The sequence below is a fragment of the Pollicipes pollicipes genome, unplaced genomic scaffold, assembly GCF_011947565.3.
Source record: "Pollicipes pollicipes isolate AB1234 unplaced genomic scaffold, Ppol_2.1 Scaffold_4740;HRSCAF=5597_pilon_pilon_pilon, whole genome shotgun sequence".
Classification (NCBI taxonomy): Eukaryota; Metazoa; Arthropoda; class Thecostraca; order Pollicipedomorpha; family Pollicipedidae; genus Pollicipes; species Pollicipes pollicipes.
The window spans coordinates 6,563,525-6,581,273 of record NW_023596545.1 but is presented as its reverse complement, the minus strand read 5'-3'; the positions used below and the strand labels follow the sequence as shown (position 1 = coordinate 6,581,273).

Below are 17,749 nucleotides of genomic sequence, written 5' to 3'. Positions count from 1 at the left end.
ATAGGGCGGCCGTTGGCAGAATGCAGGACACAATGGCGGCGGTCTGTCGGCCGGGTAAAACATAGGGCGGCCGTTGGCAGAATGCAGGACACAATGGCGGCGGTCTGTCGGCCGGGCGTAAAACATAGGGCGGCCGTTGGCAGAATGCAGGACACAATGGCGGCGGTCTGTCGGCCGGGCGTAAAACATAGGGCGGCCGTCGTCAGAACGCAAAGCACATTCGGAGTATCCAGGGGGCGGGGGGGGGGGGGGGGGCACCGGTAAGCCAAGCGCATCACGTGCTGTGGTGTGGTCGCTGAAACAAACGTGCAAACTCTCGAGGCGGTCTGCGGGATGAACATATGACGCTCTCCGTCAGTCGTCAGCAGTCAGGTGTCACTGAGTCCCGCAGCGCATGGCAGCCAAAGCTCCACACCCAGAGTTCAGTTAGCGACGGTTAACGCCGGAGGGTCTGTCCATACCCACTTCTAGCGGGTGCCCACCCACTGGCAGCGGGTGGCGCGCGCTCAGCGGACCCGGACCGACCAACAGGGGGCCAGTGTAAGCGTGTTTACAGCCCGGGGGCAGATGGAGGGGAGGACAGAGGTCAGGTTGGTGTGACGTGGAGAGGCGGCTGGCGCCGAGCGCGCCGGCGGCGCGGTGCGAGCACATTGAGAACACGACGGCTGTGCGACACCGGCAGCGGCTGACTCGCCCTCCCGGGAGCCGACTACGCCGAGGGAACGGAGCACAGCCGCGCTGAGTGCCCTGGCCTTTCAGCGCGAGCCCGCCCCCGACGGGCGCTCGCGGAGGGGCGCGGTGCGGCGCGGCGGCCGTGGGACGGGCAGGTACAGTGCGTTCGTGTCACAGTGGTGCACATCAAACAACGAGGGTGCGGCCAGTAGCGGCTACACATGGACGCACATCCGCGGGAGTGCGCCATCGGAGGCCGGGGCCCCGGCGCGCCGCGGGCGGCCGGCCTCGCGACGAGGTGCCTCCGGGCGGGTCACACCTCCGTCAGGTATTTCAGTGGGCAGGCGCCCTGCCGGTTCTCGCCGTCCCGGATCATGATCATGCCGTCCACCTCCTCCCCGATCTGGATCACGATCTGACATAGCACGGATCGCGTCGGTCAAGGGCACGCTGACTGACCGTATTAACCGAGTGAAGTCATGACAGACATTAACAATCGAAAATGAAAACTCAAGAAGCTCATCGCATGACCGATACCACCATTTGCAAGCATTGCCGACTTAAACAGCACATGCTTTGCAGGTCTGAACACGGGTAAGGTTCGAATGTGCGCCACGCAAACGCCGCGACTAAATTTTAGCTGTTCCGATGATGCGTGGCAACTGCAGGGTCATTAAATAAAACACAACTGCAGCGCAATAAGCGTCCAACCATGTCAATGACCGGCCATGAAGTCGGCCGGCGCCATAAAGTTCATGAGCAGCGTGTCGTGTGGCTGGAGCGGGGCCAGAATCGAGGATCAGCCGCGTCCCTGACCTTGACCCAGCAGCCTTGACTTGACCCAGAACCCCTGACCTTGACCCAGGCACTGATCTTGACCTAGTGACTTTGACCTTGACCCGGCGGCTCTCACCTCGACCTAGCGGTCATGACCTTCACACAGTGGCCCTAAAACTTGATTCAGTGGCCCTGACCTTGACCCAGCGACCCTGACCTTGACCCAGCGGCCCTGACCTTGACCCAGCGGCCCTGACCTGATCCCGGAGCAGACGCAGGCCGTCCTGCCCGTCCGACACCTGCAGGTTGTGCGTGACCTGAAAGGGGCCGCTCGCCCGGCTGCAGCTTGGTGATGTATCTTAGAGGTGGAAGAAGCCCACCTTGCCCAGACACTTGCCCTTCCACCAGTCCAGGTCGGATTGTGTCCGATCACCGTCAGCTTGTAGCCGGCCCTGTCGGCAGGGGTAGATGGCTGCAGCGGAGGACCAGTGACGCTCCCCTCCCCTGGTGTACGGCGGCGACGCCGCCAAGCCCTTCCCCACAGCAGCAGCCAGGCGCGGCAGCTCAGCCATGTCGCCATGAGCTTTGAATTTCGGCGCGAATTCCTACTACCAGGACAGGGTCAACATCGGGCTGTGAAGGATAATTTGACACATGGATTCAGCCCGGCAGCCGGCTCGTTGATGCATGCAATAGCATCAGCACATGGCCGGGATGTCTGGGAGCCTCCGCAGTCGAGCTCCGGTTAACACCAGCAGAGTAAGCCGGTCTACCATTCAGAGCACATACAGGGCGTTCGTGCTTCTGTTGAAGGTCGGGGTGACTGGCCAAATCTTAGATTTAGCCATCTCTGCAAATAGCGACGGTATTCTTGTCCGCGTTGGTAAATATCAATGACTGAGAAGAAACAACTAATAATTTTGCCTGCTTATTGAAGGTTACACATTTACACAACTGGAACCTACGGAAACCAAAATGGTCCGATGTGGCCCAAACGAAGCGGTGACGTCAACAAAAAAGGTGGCTTTAGTTTACCATGACTCTGTATTGCTCACGTCAGCAATAGCGGGACGCGAGAGAAAAGTTCCGCCATCTCAACAAGATGAACGCGTTCCTACCAAACCTTCGTGGACTCGCCTGTCCTGCCTTGCTATCGGGACAATCGCTCTTTCGCTCTAAAAGGATCCCTTCTCCACTGGTTCTATCGGTGAGACATAGCTCTGCTCTGTGCCTTGCTGAATGTCTGGTCATTGACGGTCAGGTTCCAGCGTGTTGTACACAAGTTACGGAATCGTTACACCGCAGATTGACCAGCAAGGCCAGCATATCTTTGGACGACCCGATCATGTTATGCTACACGATCCACTCCGACAGCCCACTCCGACTGAGCCACTCCGATAGCCCACTTCGACTGAGCCACTCCGACGGTTCACGCCGACCGAGCCACTCCGACGGTCCACTCTGACTGAGCCACTCCGACAGCCCACTCCGACTGAGCCACTCCGACGGCCGACTCCGACTGAGCCACTCCGACGGGCCACTTCGACTGAGCCACTCCGACGATTCACTCCGACCGAGCCACTCCGACGGTCCACTCCGACTGAGCCACTCCGACGGTTCACTCCGACTGAGTCACTTTGACGGCCCTCCCCGACTGAGCCACCGCTCCATTGCATTCTTTCACAGGCAAAACAGCTCATCGCCCTGGCGACTGTTTTGTTACCGATCCGAAGATGTGGGTCATCTTTAGATCTATCCTGGCAGTTTTCGCGTTCTTTGTTTAATATTTCCGTACTCTTATCATGACAAGAATCAGCAACCTTGAGTTCAGAAGAGCCGCAGTGCTCATAACACTGATCCATTCCTCCAGACCTCTATTGTCACATTCTCTGTACCATTAGCTTCAGCAACAGCATCTGGTCGGATGCTGCCAAATCCCACATATCACGTGTTGACAGGATTCAACACAAGCTGCCTATGTGGTTGACTGTGAGGCCTGAGGGTCCTACACGACCACACTTGAAAAACGCACATCATCTATCCATCCTGGGTGCCTCAGGGACTGGCTCTCCACGCGCGCAGCGCGACCTTACCTTCGTACATAATGTGTTTGGGGGGGAGGGTGGAGGCGGGGGGGGGGGGGGGGGGGGGGGAGGGGAGCGGATCCAGTCAGATGACAGCCGGGCAATACTTGGTCTTGCTGTTTCTACCAGGCCGACTCGCGTGCGCCTTATTTGACATACTCCGGTTACCAGAGTTGACTATCATGTTCCTGCTAGCGAGTTGTATGCCAATGAGTTGTATGTAGGCTCCCGGCGTCTAATTCGTTTAGCACTGAACACCCTTGGAACCGGGTGTCTGCATTCATACGCGCAACAACGTGGCAATGTGATAGTCCTAAGCTCAAATGAACGTTCTTCATCTCGCCGACATTGTCAAGTAATTGGGGCTTCATGCCTGTTTCTGGGTCCATCCCAGCTACAAATATAGGGCACCATGAAGGGCATGCTAGAACTAAACCCTCGTCCTAATTAGGGGATGGGTCGATGCGAGCCGGTAGGTTTTTCAGACTACCCCTCCGGCATACTATGCATCACGCTCAAATGCGCAGTAGTCTATGGGACATCCATTGTGCGTGTTTGGACGCTAAACACGTATTTCTAGCTTTTTAGTACGTAGCAGCGGCGGGCTTTTGAGGAACACTGCACAGCGATGCACGGCTTGGCGCGGGCGGCGGGCGGCAGCCGACGACGCCGTGGAACACGCGTGGTGCGCCGATACTGTTACATTTAAGGGCGTGTTCCACATTTAAAATGGGGTTGTGGACTGAAAAACCATCTTGAAGATTTTTCCGTGCAGTTCATCACCGCGCCCTTCTTAAGAACTGACCTTAAATCGCGCTCACGAAGATGTGTAGACTGTTTCGGGGAAATCAATTTTTTAATCGGGTCAAATAAAATACATTTCAAAGGCTGAAAAGTGCAATCTTTTGAAGCAAATTGACATTTGAAATGACACATTTAGGTTCATATTAACCCGACAACAGGAAGAGCAGTACCTATCGCGATATTTGGCTCAGAAACGTTTCTCGGCTGGTTTCCGCTAGGCTCTGCTTCATTAGTTTCGAAACCCCTGCGTGAGTCGCATCGATCCCCTATTAGTCGGCCTTATGGAAAACGGCGAATTAGGGCGAGGGGTCAAAAATCATAAAGCTTTGAAGTGATACATCGGACGCCTGCTTTACTGTACCAACTATCGTTCAAATTAATCACGGTTGTCAGGTATGCACATCAGCAATCATACGCATCATCTTTACGGAAAAGCAGACACCTATATATATATATATATATATATATATATATATATATATATATATATATATATACAATAACGTAGCGCTTAACACTTTTGTTCACTAGTGCATTGCATGGAGGACGCGTTTCATCAAGTTCCGTGACGGCAACATGACGGCTCTGCCTTTACGACGTGCCCTGAAGTGCGTGTTACGCCTGCCAACACAGGCCACAGGTCAGGTTCGGCGGCCGACCGGCGCGCGCCCAGCGAGTTGGGCACGGCAGCGCGGCCACTCACTTCAGATCCAGCTCGTCCTGGTGCCGAGACGAGAAGTTGTACAGCACAACGTACAGGCTTGTGGGCAGCAGGCGGTGCGGCTTTTGCTGGAACAGGCGCGCTGGGTGAGGCGCGACGCGGCGCACGATGCAGCGGCCCCTCCGGCAGAAGTGCGTCACTCACGTCACTCATGGCGCCACTCACAGCGCTTACGCACACGGCGCTAATGAAGATGAATGCATGGGAGGAAGACAAACAACAACGTCCGGCGACGAGAGCGCGAGCAAACACTCTGGATGGAAATGGAGGAGAGTTGGAGGACGTGATGACACACAGTGGCTATATAGTAGTTGTGATAGCTGTTGGTTGATTTTTCCATCGTAATTTGTGTTGTTAGTGTAATAGGGTTATTAAGTCGTAAGCTGGAAGTGCATAGAACCCAGAAACGTGATGTAATATGAAAAATCGTTTCGACGTAGGATGAGCCCGGACATAATTCTGGATTGTTTCTTTCTGACGCTCACAGCATTTACAATGGCTTATCTGTGAGTGGAACTAGTCCAGACTTCAATGCTGGAGATCAGTATCATGGGTGAGGAGAGTGTGGCAAAGAAGGATAAGACTTTATCAGTCTTAGCCATTTTACTCAGCTGCCAAAGTCTGCATGTAATATTCGACTATTCGACCATGTAGCCATCTAGCTCGCCCCACACCCAACCCGGTGTGTTCCTGGCTGGAGGCCCAGAGTTGAAAAGGGGTTAGTGCTCTGTAGCAGCACTCAGCCACAGAATAAAAAAGCCAATCTCATGTGTGGATTCGCGGACAACTTATTACGTGGCAGCTGCGTACTAAAATATTCCAGCGCCAAAGAGCAGGCTTCTAACCATTTAAGAGAATGTTCCGCATTTCTGTGGGGGTTTGCACTTTGATGACCATTTGGAGGATCATTCAGTGCAGTTCACAGCCATGCCCTTCTTAAGGTTTAAACCCCTTTTGTTTCCGACGTTAACGCCCATGACCATGCACAGGCTATTTCGTGCTGATTATTTCGAAGTCACCCGAACATTCATGACGCCATGCAAGTGTTACCTAAATACCGCCACCTCATTACCCATGCAGTGCTCAAGGCCAAGAACAAATGTGATTATCGAGAAATTCGTGTCTTGCGTACGTTAACATAATTCGTGGCATCAGCGGTCATCAGCTGGGCCTCGGTCATCCTAACGCGCTGAGTGCAGCCTTCAAACATGCTTTTTATTTGATTATTTGGATTTGAGTCCAGCCATAACCATTTTAGGACACAGGATGAAGGAGAATGGATAATGGTGGGGCAAAACTTCTTGCAACTGTGGACCTAACCACCGAAACAAAAGAGCACCCATCTGACCCCTAGGACCTCTCTGCGGGGGGCGCCCCCACCGGGGGAGAGGGCGGACACTTCCGCCCACTCCCGGCTGGCGCATGTATGCAGCCTGCCCTGGATGTTCGAGCATTCATTACGTTTCGTGCTACATAATACTGGACTTGCGAGAATCGAAAAACTTAAAAACAGCGCAATACCCTAGCATGCGCATGCAAGTGAATAGCGTCAAATCACGTACAAATATACAAGAACACTACGAGAAAGAGCCATGACACGCGCACTTAATGATCTTAGGGTTTCGCAAACAGACGCCAACACGCGCGTCACCTCCCGGGAGGTAGAAGAACTACAAGTGAGTCATCCCGTCCGCTACAGTGTTAATTCTGATGCGGCCATCTGGCAGCGACTCCGACGTGATACAGAAGTTCAATGACGTAATCAAACAACGACTTATTGACGGGACTATTTACTAACTGGTGAAATGCCATTGTCTAGAGCAGCCTACGCACTTAACAGCACATCAACACTTACAATTGAGCTTATTTTACCATATCTGATGCTTTTCTGAAAATCTTCAAATATGAAACATTCTCCTACCACATGCTGGTGCGCTTTTACGTGAGGGATGCAGTGCCATACAGTGATGTCCCAAATCAAGGTCAGCTACGCCGCTGTGTGACGAAAGTGCATTGTGGAGGTTTATTTCGAAACATTACAAACTGTACAGTGTACTGGGCGTTCAGTTGTCGCACGATGGTCCATTCCTAAGTCATTGCTATCTCCAAACAACGGAACATATCGCACCTTAAACATCATTTTTTATTTGGGGATGACCGTCTATATCTATCTATATCTATATAGACCATCTATATAGGCCATCTATATAGGCCGAATAAAAAGACACAGGTGTTTACAGGGAGTGAGCCCACAGAAGAATCATTTTGAGTGATCTAGGTAGTTTTACCAACTTTATCTTTTTAGTTATACTTGCGACAAACTCTCATGATTCATTCGATATCTTTACTTGCGCCATGAATGCTCTATGCGCTGCAATAATGCCGTGAAGTTTAGATCTATTATGGGAGGTGCAGTTAAGCTCAATGGAGGCGAAAAGGTGTCAAGATACTTCCATCATTTCAGTTGTCTTGTTCCTCGCGTTGCGACAGATGACAAAGCGAAAAATTGTCAATCTATTTCAGCTGGTAAGATTTGTCAGCATCCAACAGTTGCTCTTTGGAAAGCAGCGGCGAACTTCCGATGCTCGTTTTCGCGACACACCTCATTCGATAGTTGCGCGGGCCTCTCTATGACGCGGATCCAAAGTTTCTCGGAAAAATGGCTCCAAGTCGAAATGGACGTGCACCGAGTGGGACAGAATCCAAATGATCGGAGCGGGGCCCATCTCTGCCACTCGACCAGCTAAACATGAATAATTCAGTTCAGAACACGGCGAGCGCTACCCAACTGGCGTACCAATCCGCCACCAAGTCAACCCAGTTGACCCAGACCGGACCGACAGGTGACCCCCATGGTTTTCTAATTTGGCACAGAAGCTCACCGAGAGACAGGGTCACTCCGCCAGCCGAGCCGCACTCACCGGGGACGGACAGGGCGAGGTGGAGGCAGAGCTCTGCGACTTCTCGTTCTCGTCCGGCAGGTCCCAGAGACGACATCCGCATAGCCTTGGCCGAGAGCAGTCGGCGATTGTGCACGGGACTGGAGGGAGCTGCAAGCACCAACAATAACGGACCAATCGTGAGCGACGACAGCGGCAGACGGCTCCGACTGGCGGCCGACGGATACACCGTGAACAGCCTCTGAGGGACGAGAGACTCGAAGCTGGATTTGGAGAGGGGGGGGGGGGGGGAGGGGGCAAATCGTAGGAAATTATTGTATTGCAGTTGACGTGGGAGGGGGGAGTTGATAAGCAAGCAAAGGCGAAGGGTCTTTGCTTTCGGGTAGTAATGGACAGCAATAATTTGCGAAAATGGCAAACCAGCTTGCATTCAAAACTCACTAGATCCTGGCCCTCTAATAGCAAAGTGACACCTAACCCGAAGGAGGCGCTCAGAAGGAGGCACCATCGCGGCAGGCAAACCAGACGTAGATCTTCCGAGACCAGCTGACCGAGGAGTGTGGTTCAGGCTGGCCGGGGGGCCGGGCTATCCCAGGCCGGTCTGCAGCACACAGCAAACCTAGTGTGCGCCTCGTGACCGCCCACAGTTGGCAGTCCGCGACATGCCGTGCGTAGGCGAGCTGGCCGCCGTCGCAGCAGTGCTATGAGTGGTATGTTACAGCGTGTGGCGCTTGTCCCGTTACATCGATTATTTACAAAACACTGATAGCCGCACTGCAAAAGAAGAAGAAAAGTTCAGAGAAAATGTATGTGTACGTTTATGCGAGCTGAACAACCAAGGCAAACATAAAGCAACATCGGCCGACCAGTGAAACGAGAATGGCGTCGAAGTGCACGGCCCCGCATCTGTCGGACGTGCGGCACACTGGAGCCACGCATGTGTCGGACGTGCGGCACATTAGAGCCACGCATGTGTCGGACGTGCGGCACACTGGAGCCACGCATGTGTCGGACGTGCGGCACGCTGGAGCGGCATCATATGAACGGGCTTCATATGAGCAATCGCGGTTCCCACGCGTTGGCTGGATTGTAGGATAAGTGAATGGTGGATGCTTACAGCAAGCCATCTTTCGCCATAGTTCGCTCGCAAACTTTTTAGTTGCTCACTATGGTCCCCCTGCTACACTTACGCGTAGCACAATGTTGAAATATCCGTAAAGCTTTCCGACAAAATACAAAAATGCAAGCCCCCTTGAAGTATAAAACGCGCACAGCAGCGATGATCTGATTTGTTGTCTTCTCATCGTCCTCCTAAAAAAGACAAACAGACCTTCTCTGTGATATCATGAACCGATTCGTGAGCCGGTGCGGCGCTCACTCCACGAAGACATCTACTTACTACCGCCATGACAAGATGTGCCGAAGCTGGAGCGGTTTGCTCGCTAACTAAGACCACTCTGTAACTACTCAAGACCTACGAGCTGCTCTCTCGTTTGCTCTACACAGACGGGCCGCTAACCGCGTCGGCTCTAGCAGCCCATTCTGACGGCGCTGTCGACAGGCTGCTGGCCATGATGGTGGCCGACCTGAGCCTCTATAGCTTCTAGCCGTAGCATGGGGTGCCGGGAGGTTATGGTCCGCCCAGCCCTAGCGCTGGCCGTCCCAGCTGACCTCTAGCTGCCACAGAGTTGCCGACAGAGTACCGTGTCCGAATGCCGGACTGGAAGCGCGGGTGCATGGCTCTGAGAAGGCCACCAGGTCGTCGCGCGTCCCCGCGCGGGCCCGGTCATCGACCTGGTCCAGCGACTTGTAGGCCGACTTTGCGGCGCGTGCCCGCCGGCCGGCACGTTCCAGCGCCACCACGCTGAGCGCAATTGTCGATATCCGACAGCCACGCACTGAAAGCAGGGCCAGGCGGTCTCTCACGGAGGGCGGCGACGGGCGGCGAGAACGGCGGCGCTCTCCGCACGTCCCACACGCCGCCGCCTCCGCAAGGGGTGCGCGCCACTCCAGCAGACCGGTCATGTTGGTCTCGGCCCCGCTGACACGCTGGGATGCGATGGCGCGCGCGGGCGAACCTGCTTGGACCGGGCGTTCCTCCAGACGCGACAACCTCCGGGGGTCGGTTGAGCGGAGGTGTCGGCGGCGTCCGGGGCTGACGGGAGGGTGTGACAGCCGTTGCGCGCCCCTGCCGACTGCAGACCAGGCGGCGCGCATGCAGCCGCCGCCGGCTGCAGGTGGGCGGCCATGTCCCGCCGCCGAGGGGGCGCGCGCCGCATCCGGCGACGCGCCGCCGGCGGCGGAAGCCAGCCGTGTGCCAGATGAAGCGTGACCGACAGTCAGGCAGAGACCTAGAGCGTGTGCGTGTGTAGCGACAATGCCGCAGCCGCATTCGCATGGACAATAAGAGGAATATGTATGTACAGAGAGTGGCCGACACGGCGGTTTACATTGGCTATGTGACGAATGGTAGCTGCCGCTGGGACCGGAGCGTCGATGTCTCTGCGCATGCTCCGTCGACTCGGGCGAGTCCAGGGAAAAGCTCTTCATGCGCAAGCTGAGTTTGTTGCGCCGCGGGCTGTGTGGCGCTGTGGAGGCGTTAGAGGTCAGAGGTCAGGTCAGCCGCCGCCGGCTGTCACACCTCACGCGGGTCACTGCACACGCACACGCACACACACACACACACTGGCGGCGGCGACTGGCGCGGCGCGTAGTGTCAGCCGGCTGGCGACGGCACTCTTTACTATCGGGGCGGCCCACGGCAACACACGGCCCAGCGGCGCCAGCTCTCTACCGTTAGGGTCATACGACGCCGGCTCGGCCTCCGCGCTGGAGGCCTTCTGTTTCGCTGACCGCCTCCGCATGCTAAAGCTCCTGAAAAAGTCCCGGGCAGGACTTTTCTCTTTGCTGTCTGGTCCCTGAGGACCAAGCCTCTCAACTGCTCTCGGAGAAAAGTCAAAAGGATTCCCTCCTCCGTTGTCGGGAGGGGCTGAAAAGAAGACACGAATGTTACTGACCTGTGAGCAGTAAATGTCTGAGACAGGCCTGGACTCAAGCCGCCGCCTTAGCTGACTGGATTGCGACCAAGTCCCCCCACCCGTTCAAGTCCCCTACATGTTCAAGCCCCCCACCCGTTGATGTCCCCCAACCCGTCCAAGTCCCCCAACCGTCCGAGTCCCCCATTCGTACAAGTCCCCCACCCACACAAGTCCCCACACGTCCAAGTCTCCCACCCGTCCAAGTTCCCCCCTTCCAAGTCCCCCCCCCCTTGTCCAAGTCCCCTTCCGTTCACACCCGCACAATATCCTAAGAAAGCGGGCAGCTCCAGGTCGTAAACCAGTACAGGCCATCTTGAGTGCTTCTCACGCTTGCCCCGCGGGTAAAGATGCTTTTCGAAACATGCGTTCTCAAATCTTATGCCAATACTTTGCGCTCATAAACTAACAAATAGATGAACAGCAAAACAGTGCGGTCTTGTATGCTATTACCATCGTACACCATGTCAAATAAGTCCAGCCACAGACAAACAAGCAAAACAGCAAGTCACGCGGAAATTGCAAGGTCCATAATGTCAACTAAACAAGCTGCTCGTATTCGTGGTGCACGTACATCACGCCTCAAAGGCAGCGTTGATAACGATATTATTCTTCATAATGCACACATTACAGTCAAATCGTCGCAGTGAATGCTACAAACAGGTCGCCAGCTGCTTCAACTGAGTTTGTGCCAGCATATCATCGGTCGTTTTCCAAAACCCTAGCGGTATCAGAGAGTAAAGCCGGCCCAAGGCGGCACTCCAACCGCGGGGAATGGTGCGCCGCTGTGCGTTTGGAGCAGTACAACCGCGTCTCCATTCTCCGCCGGACAGGACACTCACAACGAAGGCGCGTGCGAGAGCTCACGGTGGCCAACCAGACGCGGCCACCAGGCTGCCCACCACCTGCGGCAGGCGCGCGCGCGCGGCACCCACCGATCCGCTGCCCACAATCGTGCGGTGCGCAGAAACATCGCCGGCAGCGAACTTCGCTTCCCTGGCAATGACGCATACTGACACGGAATCAGGCCGCGGCTGCCTGCGGCTACCACGGGTCCTCTCCAGATCAGAGTCGAACTTTAACCGTGGGAACGCTAGTTGGTGAGACGCTTCTCTTAGCAGTTACTTGCAAATGGTACGCGAAGGGCTGAGGCAGGGCCCTGGCCATTGATGAGCCTGCGATTGGTATGTGGTGCCCCGCAGGGTGGGTTCCCAGCAGTGGTGATTCAAAAGTGGTGCAGAAAAGCACAAAACGGAAAAAAAGAAACTTCAGTGGACTTTCTAATTCAGCCCAAGTGTTAATACCTTTGATTCCAACCGGCAGGCGTGGTGATTAAAATGTAAATGGATTCCAAGTGTTCGCAACGTTGAGATGACGGCTCCGACAACAGGGGCTTGTTATCCTGAATCTGACACCAGCCGCGGCTGGAGAATTTCAATCGTGGCATACTAGTAGTGTGCCCACTGGTAACGCTTCGGCTGAACGACAAGGTAACAGCATGGCCCACGTAATAATGCCTCACTGTCTAGACAATGAATAGCAGTCTTTAGAATGGCCCACGTGATACTGCTTCCCTGTCTAGACAAGCATGCCCGTGTCTTTAACGACTTTGGTTTCAGCGGTACTCTCCATGTGTTTGCACGCGCTTGCAAATTTCAACAGTTCGAAGTTTCTTCCCCGCCCCACTTTTAAAACCACATGCTGAAAAGCAAGGGCAGGTTTAGTTCAACTGCCAAACAATGATCCCCCGTCCTCCGGTGCACATGAAAAACCGTTTCATGCGGGACCAGGCGTTTTCGTTCTCGGTCGAAGCCTGAGGGCTAGCGGCCTTCCGCGCGGAGGTTAGTTCTCAACACCGCAAACAGTCTGCTGTCACTGCTGACCCCGACGCCTCGTGCGCACAGTGCGTGTGCTACCGTGCGGCCCGACCCTGGACAGACGTGGACTGTGGACGACCGCGTCCTGTGGACAGCTGCGACGTGTGAACAGCTGCAGCGTGTTGACAGCTGTGACCTGTGGACAACTGCGACGTGTGAACAGCTGCAGCGTGTTGACAGCTGTGACCTGTGGACAACTGCGACGTGTGAACAGCTGCAGCGTGTTGACAGCTGTGACCTGTGGACAGCTGTGACGTGTGAACAGCTGCAGCGTGTTGACAGCTGTGACCTGTGGACAACTGTGACGTGTGAACAGCTGCAGCGTGTTGACAGCTGTGACCTGTGGACAGCTGCGACGTGTGGACGGCGATCGAGACAAAACGGAAGATGGGGCGGTGCCCGATGACCTGAGGAAGACTGAGCGGCGCGCGGCATCTCAAGCGGCAGCCGCTGACCTGAGAAAGACAAGGAATGACAACCGCCGACCTGCAAATGACGTGATATGCCGCCTGCTGACCTGCGAATGACGAGGTATGCCACGCGCTGCCCTGGGGAAGACGCGACGCCGCGCCCACTGACCTGAGGAAGACGAGCAGCCGCGGCCCGGCGCCGGCGCCGGCGCGTTGAGTGTGCGGGGCGTGGAGCCCTGCCGTCGCGACGGCTGGTATGAGCCGCACGCCGACCGGCGCCTGCAGGTCGCTCGATGACCTGGGGGCCACGCGCCAATCACGACATTGCGCTCATGCGCTCAGACGCCGGCTGGGGCTCCAGTGCCGTGAATGTCGCGCCTCAATGCGTGTGTGTTCCAGGACGCTGCAGTCTCAATGCACCGACACATCCGGAAAGCAAATGAAACTATAATTGCATCTAAGGTGTGGTTTCCCGTTCATTTCTGGCTAATGCATCGACCATAAGCTGCTGGCAAATGTCACCACATAAAAAAATGCGAAAGTGAACAATTTTTTTAAAGTTTCCGTGTTATGAAGTATACTAAACAACCGTAGCGGAGCTTGGATGTTCTGCAATTTATGTAACTGAATCTGTGTTACTTGTTGCTATCGCTCCTCTCTCTCTCTCTCTCCTCTATCTCCTCTCTCTCTCTCTCTCATTCTCTCTCTCTCTCTCTCTCTACCTTCTCTCTCTCTCTCTCTCTCTCTTCTCTCTCGCTCTCTCTCTCTCTCTCTCTCTCTCTCTCTCTCTCTCTCTCTCTCCCTGCTCTGTCTCCGGTGAGCTGGTTATTGAACTGATGCTAGCAATACGGAAAACAGTGATACTGGTGGTAGGTAAAGGAAGAAGAAGCTGCGGACGAGAGAACATTCCGAAAAAATCGGTCGACAAGTAGCCGAACCAACTGAGCCATGGAGCAATCTATGAACACGGCTCCTTCTCAACAACGGGACAAATGGGCATACATATTTATGCATTGTATATGCGGCCTGCGGTGTATGAAGCAGATTCATGCGCTTCTGCAGGATGGGACAAGTGCGGTGATAATGAACTCGCACGCCCGCTTATTAATTGACTCATCGGTCTATCATCCTACTCATACATCAAGACCATTTATGTACTGCAGTCCCAATCAATCGGCATGACACCGACTTGTTTAATGCACATCCTCACATTCAGTGCAGTCACGGACCAGCTTTGACGCGTCATGTACGGGCCGGTGTGTGCGCGCACCGTCGAGCATCCTGCTTTGACCACGCACTCAAGCCGAGAGGTATCTCACCCGTGGCTGGTTGCCTTGGAGCTGGCCCCATCGGCGGGCCGCGCCAGACCAAGGTAGCCCTGGTCGGAGTCGTGCTCTGAAACGCCGGACACGAGTGACCTCACGTCTACAGCGTATGTACCGCGAATAGCCCGCTGAGAGAGCGGTTTTAACGCGGCACGGCTGACACGTGGCAAAAGCACGATATTGGGCAACATATCGAACGGAATAGGACGCAGTGCTAAAACTCATGGAATGCACGCGACGACTTGCTATGGTCAAACTATGGACAGATCAGGATAATTGAATACAGCGCGATCGAGTAAAAAATAAGTCGACGTGATGAAAATGGACGGAGATAAGGCTGAGGATGAAAACTGAAGAGCTGCAAACTATTGTCGCGACATTTTTGCACAAAGCGAAAGATCAACACGGAAACGGGCAGCATGGAAAACATTATCAGCTGTTATGAATGTGATCGTCAGGAAGCAGCAGCGACATAAAGAGAAAATGATCAGCTGAGAATGTGTCAAAGATAAGCGTCGCGGGATGCATACATAAATATTTAAGCCAAATCATGTTCACTGTTAACATGCTCGACGCAGGTTCCAGGTTTTTGGCGATTACACCAGATTCGTAGTTAGATTCCTGACATCCATCCCAACCACCACAACGTCCGTGCCGGTCCGGGACACAACGTTATGTCTCCTTAACTAAATCAGGCAATTAGCGCGGAATTCGGAGACTCCCATCTTAGGATGTGATGTTAGATCTGTCATAACATGACATGATATTGATCTAGCCCAACCCACGGCCGGCGCCCCTAGCTGGCAACATCAGACGATATCAGGCCCAGCAACCCTAACATTGGATGCATTATCTCGTTGCAATGACACCAAGGACACAAAATACCTCCGACCCTTTCCAATGCTCTTCTACCCTTGCCTGCAAACAGTCGGTGGCAACGAAGCGCCTAATGTAATCTGCGTCACCTAGCCTAAGCTAACTTAGCCTACCGTTTTGGTTACTGTTCTTGTGTCTGTGAGTAAAGCTGAACTGATCGCTCTTGGCTCCCGACGGGAGCCGCGTAACGGAGCCCGATCGCTACCCAGCTCCGCCGGCACGTCGTGCATGAGAGCCTCGCTGCGGAAATCTGGGCGCGCTCTCGTCAAGCTGATCATCTGCGTCTACCACGCCTCCAGTCCCGTCACACAGGAAAACGGTGATCTCATCGGCTCGGCCCTCGTCCATTGTCAAGCTAAATTTTGTTGCATGAGTTATCTTTGGCAGACATTGCTCGATCATCCGAACGCGAGCGCTGAACGAGGCTGGCTCACGGCCTGCCAGCTGTGTCAACTTCACTCGATTCATGGGTGACATCATTGTTTGAGCTTCTGTCTTCGTCCGGTGTGTTAGAGCACACACACACAAACCCTCCTCAGGACTCAATAAGGCCTGACGACGGCCTGCCGAAACTGGTCAAAACCTTAAGCACATACGAACACACCAGACGAGGCCAACGGCCCGTGCAATTAGTCCATCCTTAATACTAATGTTCCGTCTCAATCATACTGTAAAATCTCTCTCTTAACTAACACAAAAAATCTTAACGATGCCACGAAACCACTGCCTCTCATTTGTCAACAAAAGTGGGACTCAACTTCTTCCTCCGACCAATAGACGGGACAATGAAACCGCTGTGCTGCGCGTGAGGACTTCGCGAGCCCACGTGTCACGGCATCAGGTTCTTTTAAACGGTCATTGTTGGTGGAGGACTGGGAGGCTTTCCGTTCATGATTTGGTGTGATAATAACATGTCAGTTCATTGAGTCCTGCTTTGTTAGTCTGAGGGCACACTCCTGATGAACTTTTTGTACTGGAACTAGTAAGCAGTAGCTTAGGCAATTTAAGTAACATTACCGATAATAGCCATCTATCAATAGCAACCAACAATATTAACTGGGACTACAGTAGCCTTTTATGTTCTGTTGTTCAATACAGCATAGCATACAGCGTATTACTAGCGATCCTTATTCTGTCCATACTTCATCAGTCGATGGTGTCGCACTTCAACATTTATCACTGTCCATCAACTGTTTTTGATACCTTGCGTTTGATATTTTATTCGAAATTTGCATCCGGTAACTACGAAACCTATATTCGTACGTAACATTCGTACCCCGTACATACCACGTCGTGAAAGTCGAAAATTCCCAATGACCCTTGCTAAAAGAACCCAAGTGTAGACCTTCAGTTTATGGATTTTGCATCCAAATTAATTCTACAAACCAAGCATGAACTCACAGTTAACTAATGTTTGTCTCACTGAAATTGATTTCTTCACATCCCAGCTTTCAGTAACGTGCGTCCGTCCAAGGTCGTCATTGCTGATAAATGCGCATGAAATCGCTCAAATAAGCTACACCAGATTATTCCTATTCTTAGAATGTGTGCCAAGTGACACTCCTTGCTTCGTCCGGCGCACGTAATTCAAGGCGAGGTTTGAACAAATTTTATGTAAAAGGTGCGCTTGACAGAGGTTTTGTACTATACGTGTGTTAGACGAAGCAAACAAATGAACGATGATCAGTAACTACGCTCGAAAAGGTAACTTGACGCCCAGGGTTTTGAGATGGTGACCAAAAGATGCAAAATGTATTTGGCTTCTAGTCTTCATCACGTAAAACACCGATGAAACAGAGACAAAACACAGTTTGCCAACAAAACACACACACATCAGCTTTTTGGTTCTCATAGCAAAAACTTTGTATCTTTCCGTCCCTGTATGGAACCGATGAGCGTAAAGTTTCTTTTGAACCATATTTTATAACGCTGTTTGCATCTGCTCTCCGCATTTGCATTGCCAAACAGCATCTACTCCAATCTGACCTCCTGCTAATGTATGAGCACGACTCCGGATCATGCGTTGGCTTTCCTTCCAGCTAAGCCACTTTGGCCCGAGCGGCGTCAGAACAATGCACGCCAAATGTGCCAACCTGATTTGTTTTGACCAGTCTAAGCCTGAGGCGTCTAGGTCTTAACTTAGCCCATGAGATCTAAGAATTCGTACCCTGCTGTGATGGAGGCAATGCCTTTGTTGCACCGAGATTTCGTATGTCACGAACAACAGCCTATAAGGACTGGCCATTTTTATGAGGGACATGACTTGTT

The 17,749-nt window shown here is 53.4% G+C and overlaps 1 protein-coding gene and 1 long non-coding RNA gene across 3 annotated transcripts in view; both read right to left on the bottom strand.

Annotated features, from left to right (window-relative positions):
• LOC119098472 (SH3 and cysteine-rich domain-containing protein) overlaps positions 1-17,749 on the bottom strand; it is a gene marked incomplete at its 3' end in the record, with an annotated part of 116,431 nt that overhangs the window by 28,970 nt on the left and 69,712 nt on the right.
• LOC119098474 (uncharacterized) lies at positions 8,043-13,532 on the bottom strand. Of its 2 annotated transcripts, none has more exons than XR_005094241.1 (3): positions 13,450-13,532; positions 10,753-10,947; positions 8,043-8,108 (listed from the first exon to the last, which is right to left on the bottom strand). It is a non-coding gene; the product is annotated as an uncharacterized LOC119098474 (long non-coding RNA). The 2 variants fall into 2 exon arrangements; XR_005094240.1 differs by lacking the exon at positions 10,753-10,947 and adding an exon at positions 10,409-10,546 and having other exon boundaries at positions 8,051-8,108; positions 13,450-13,525.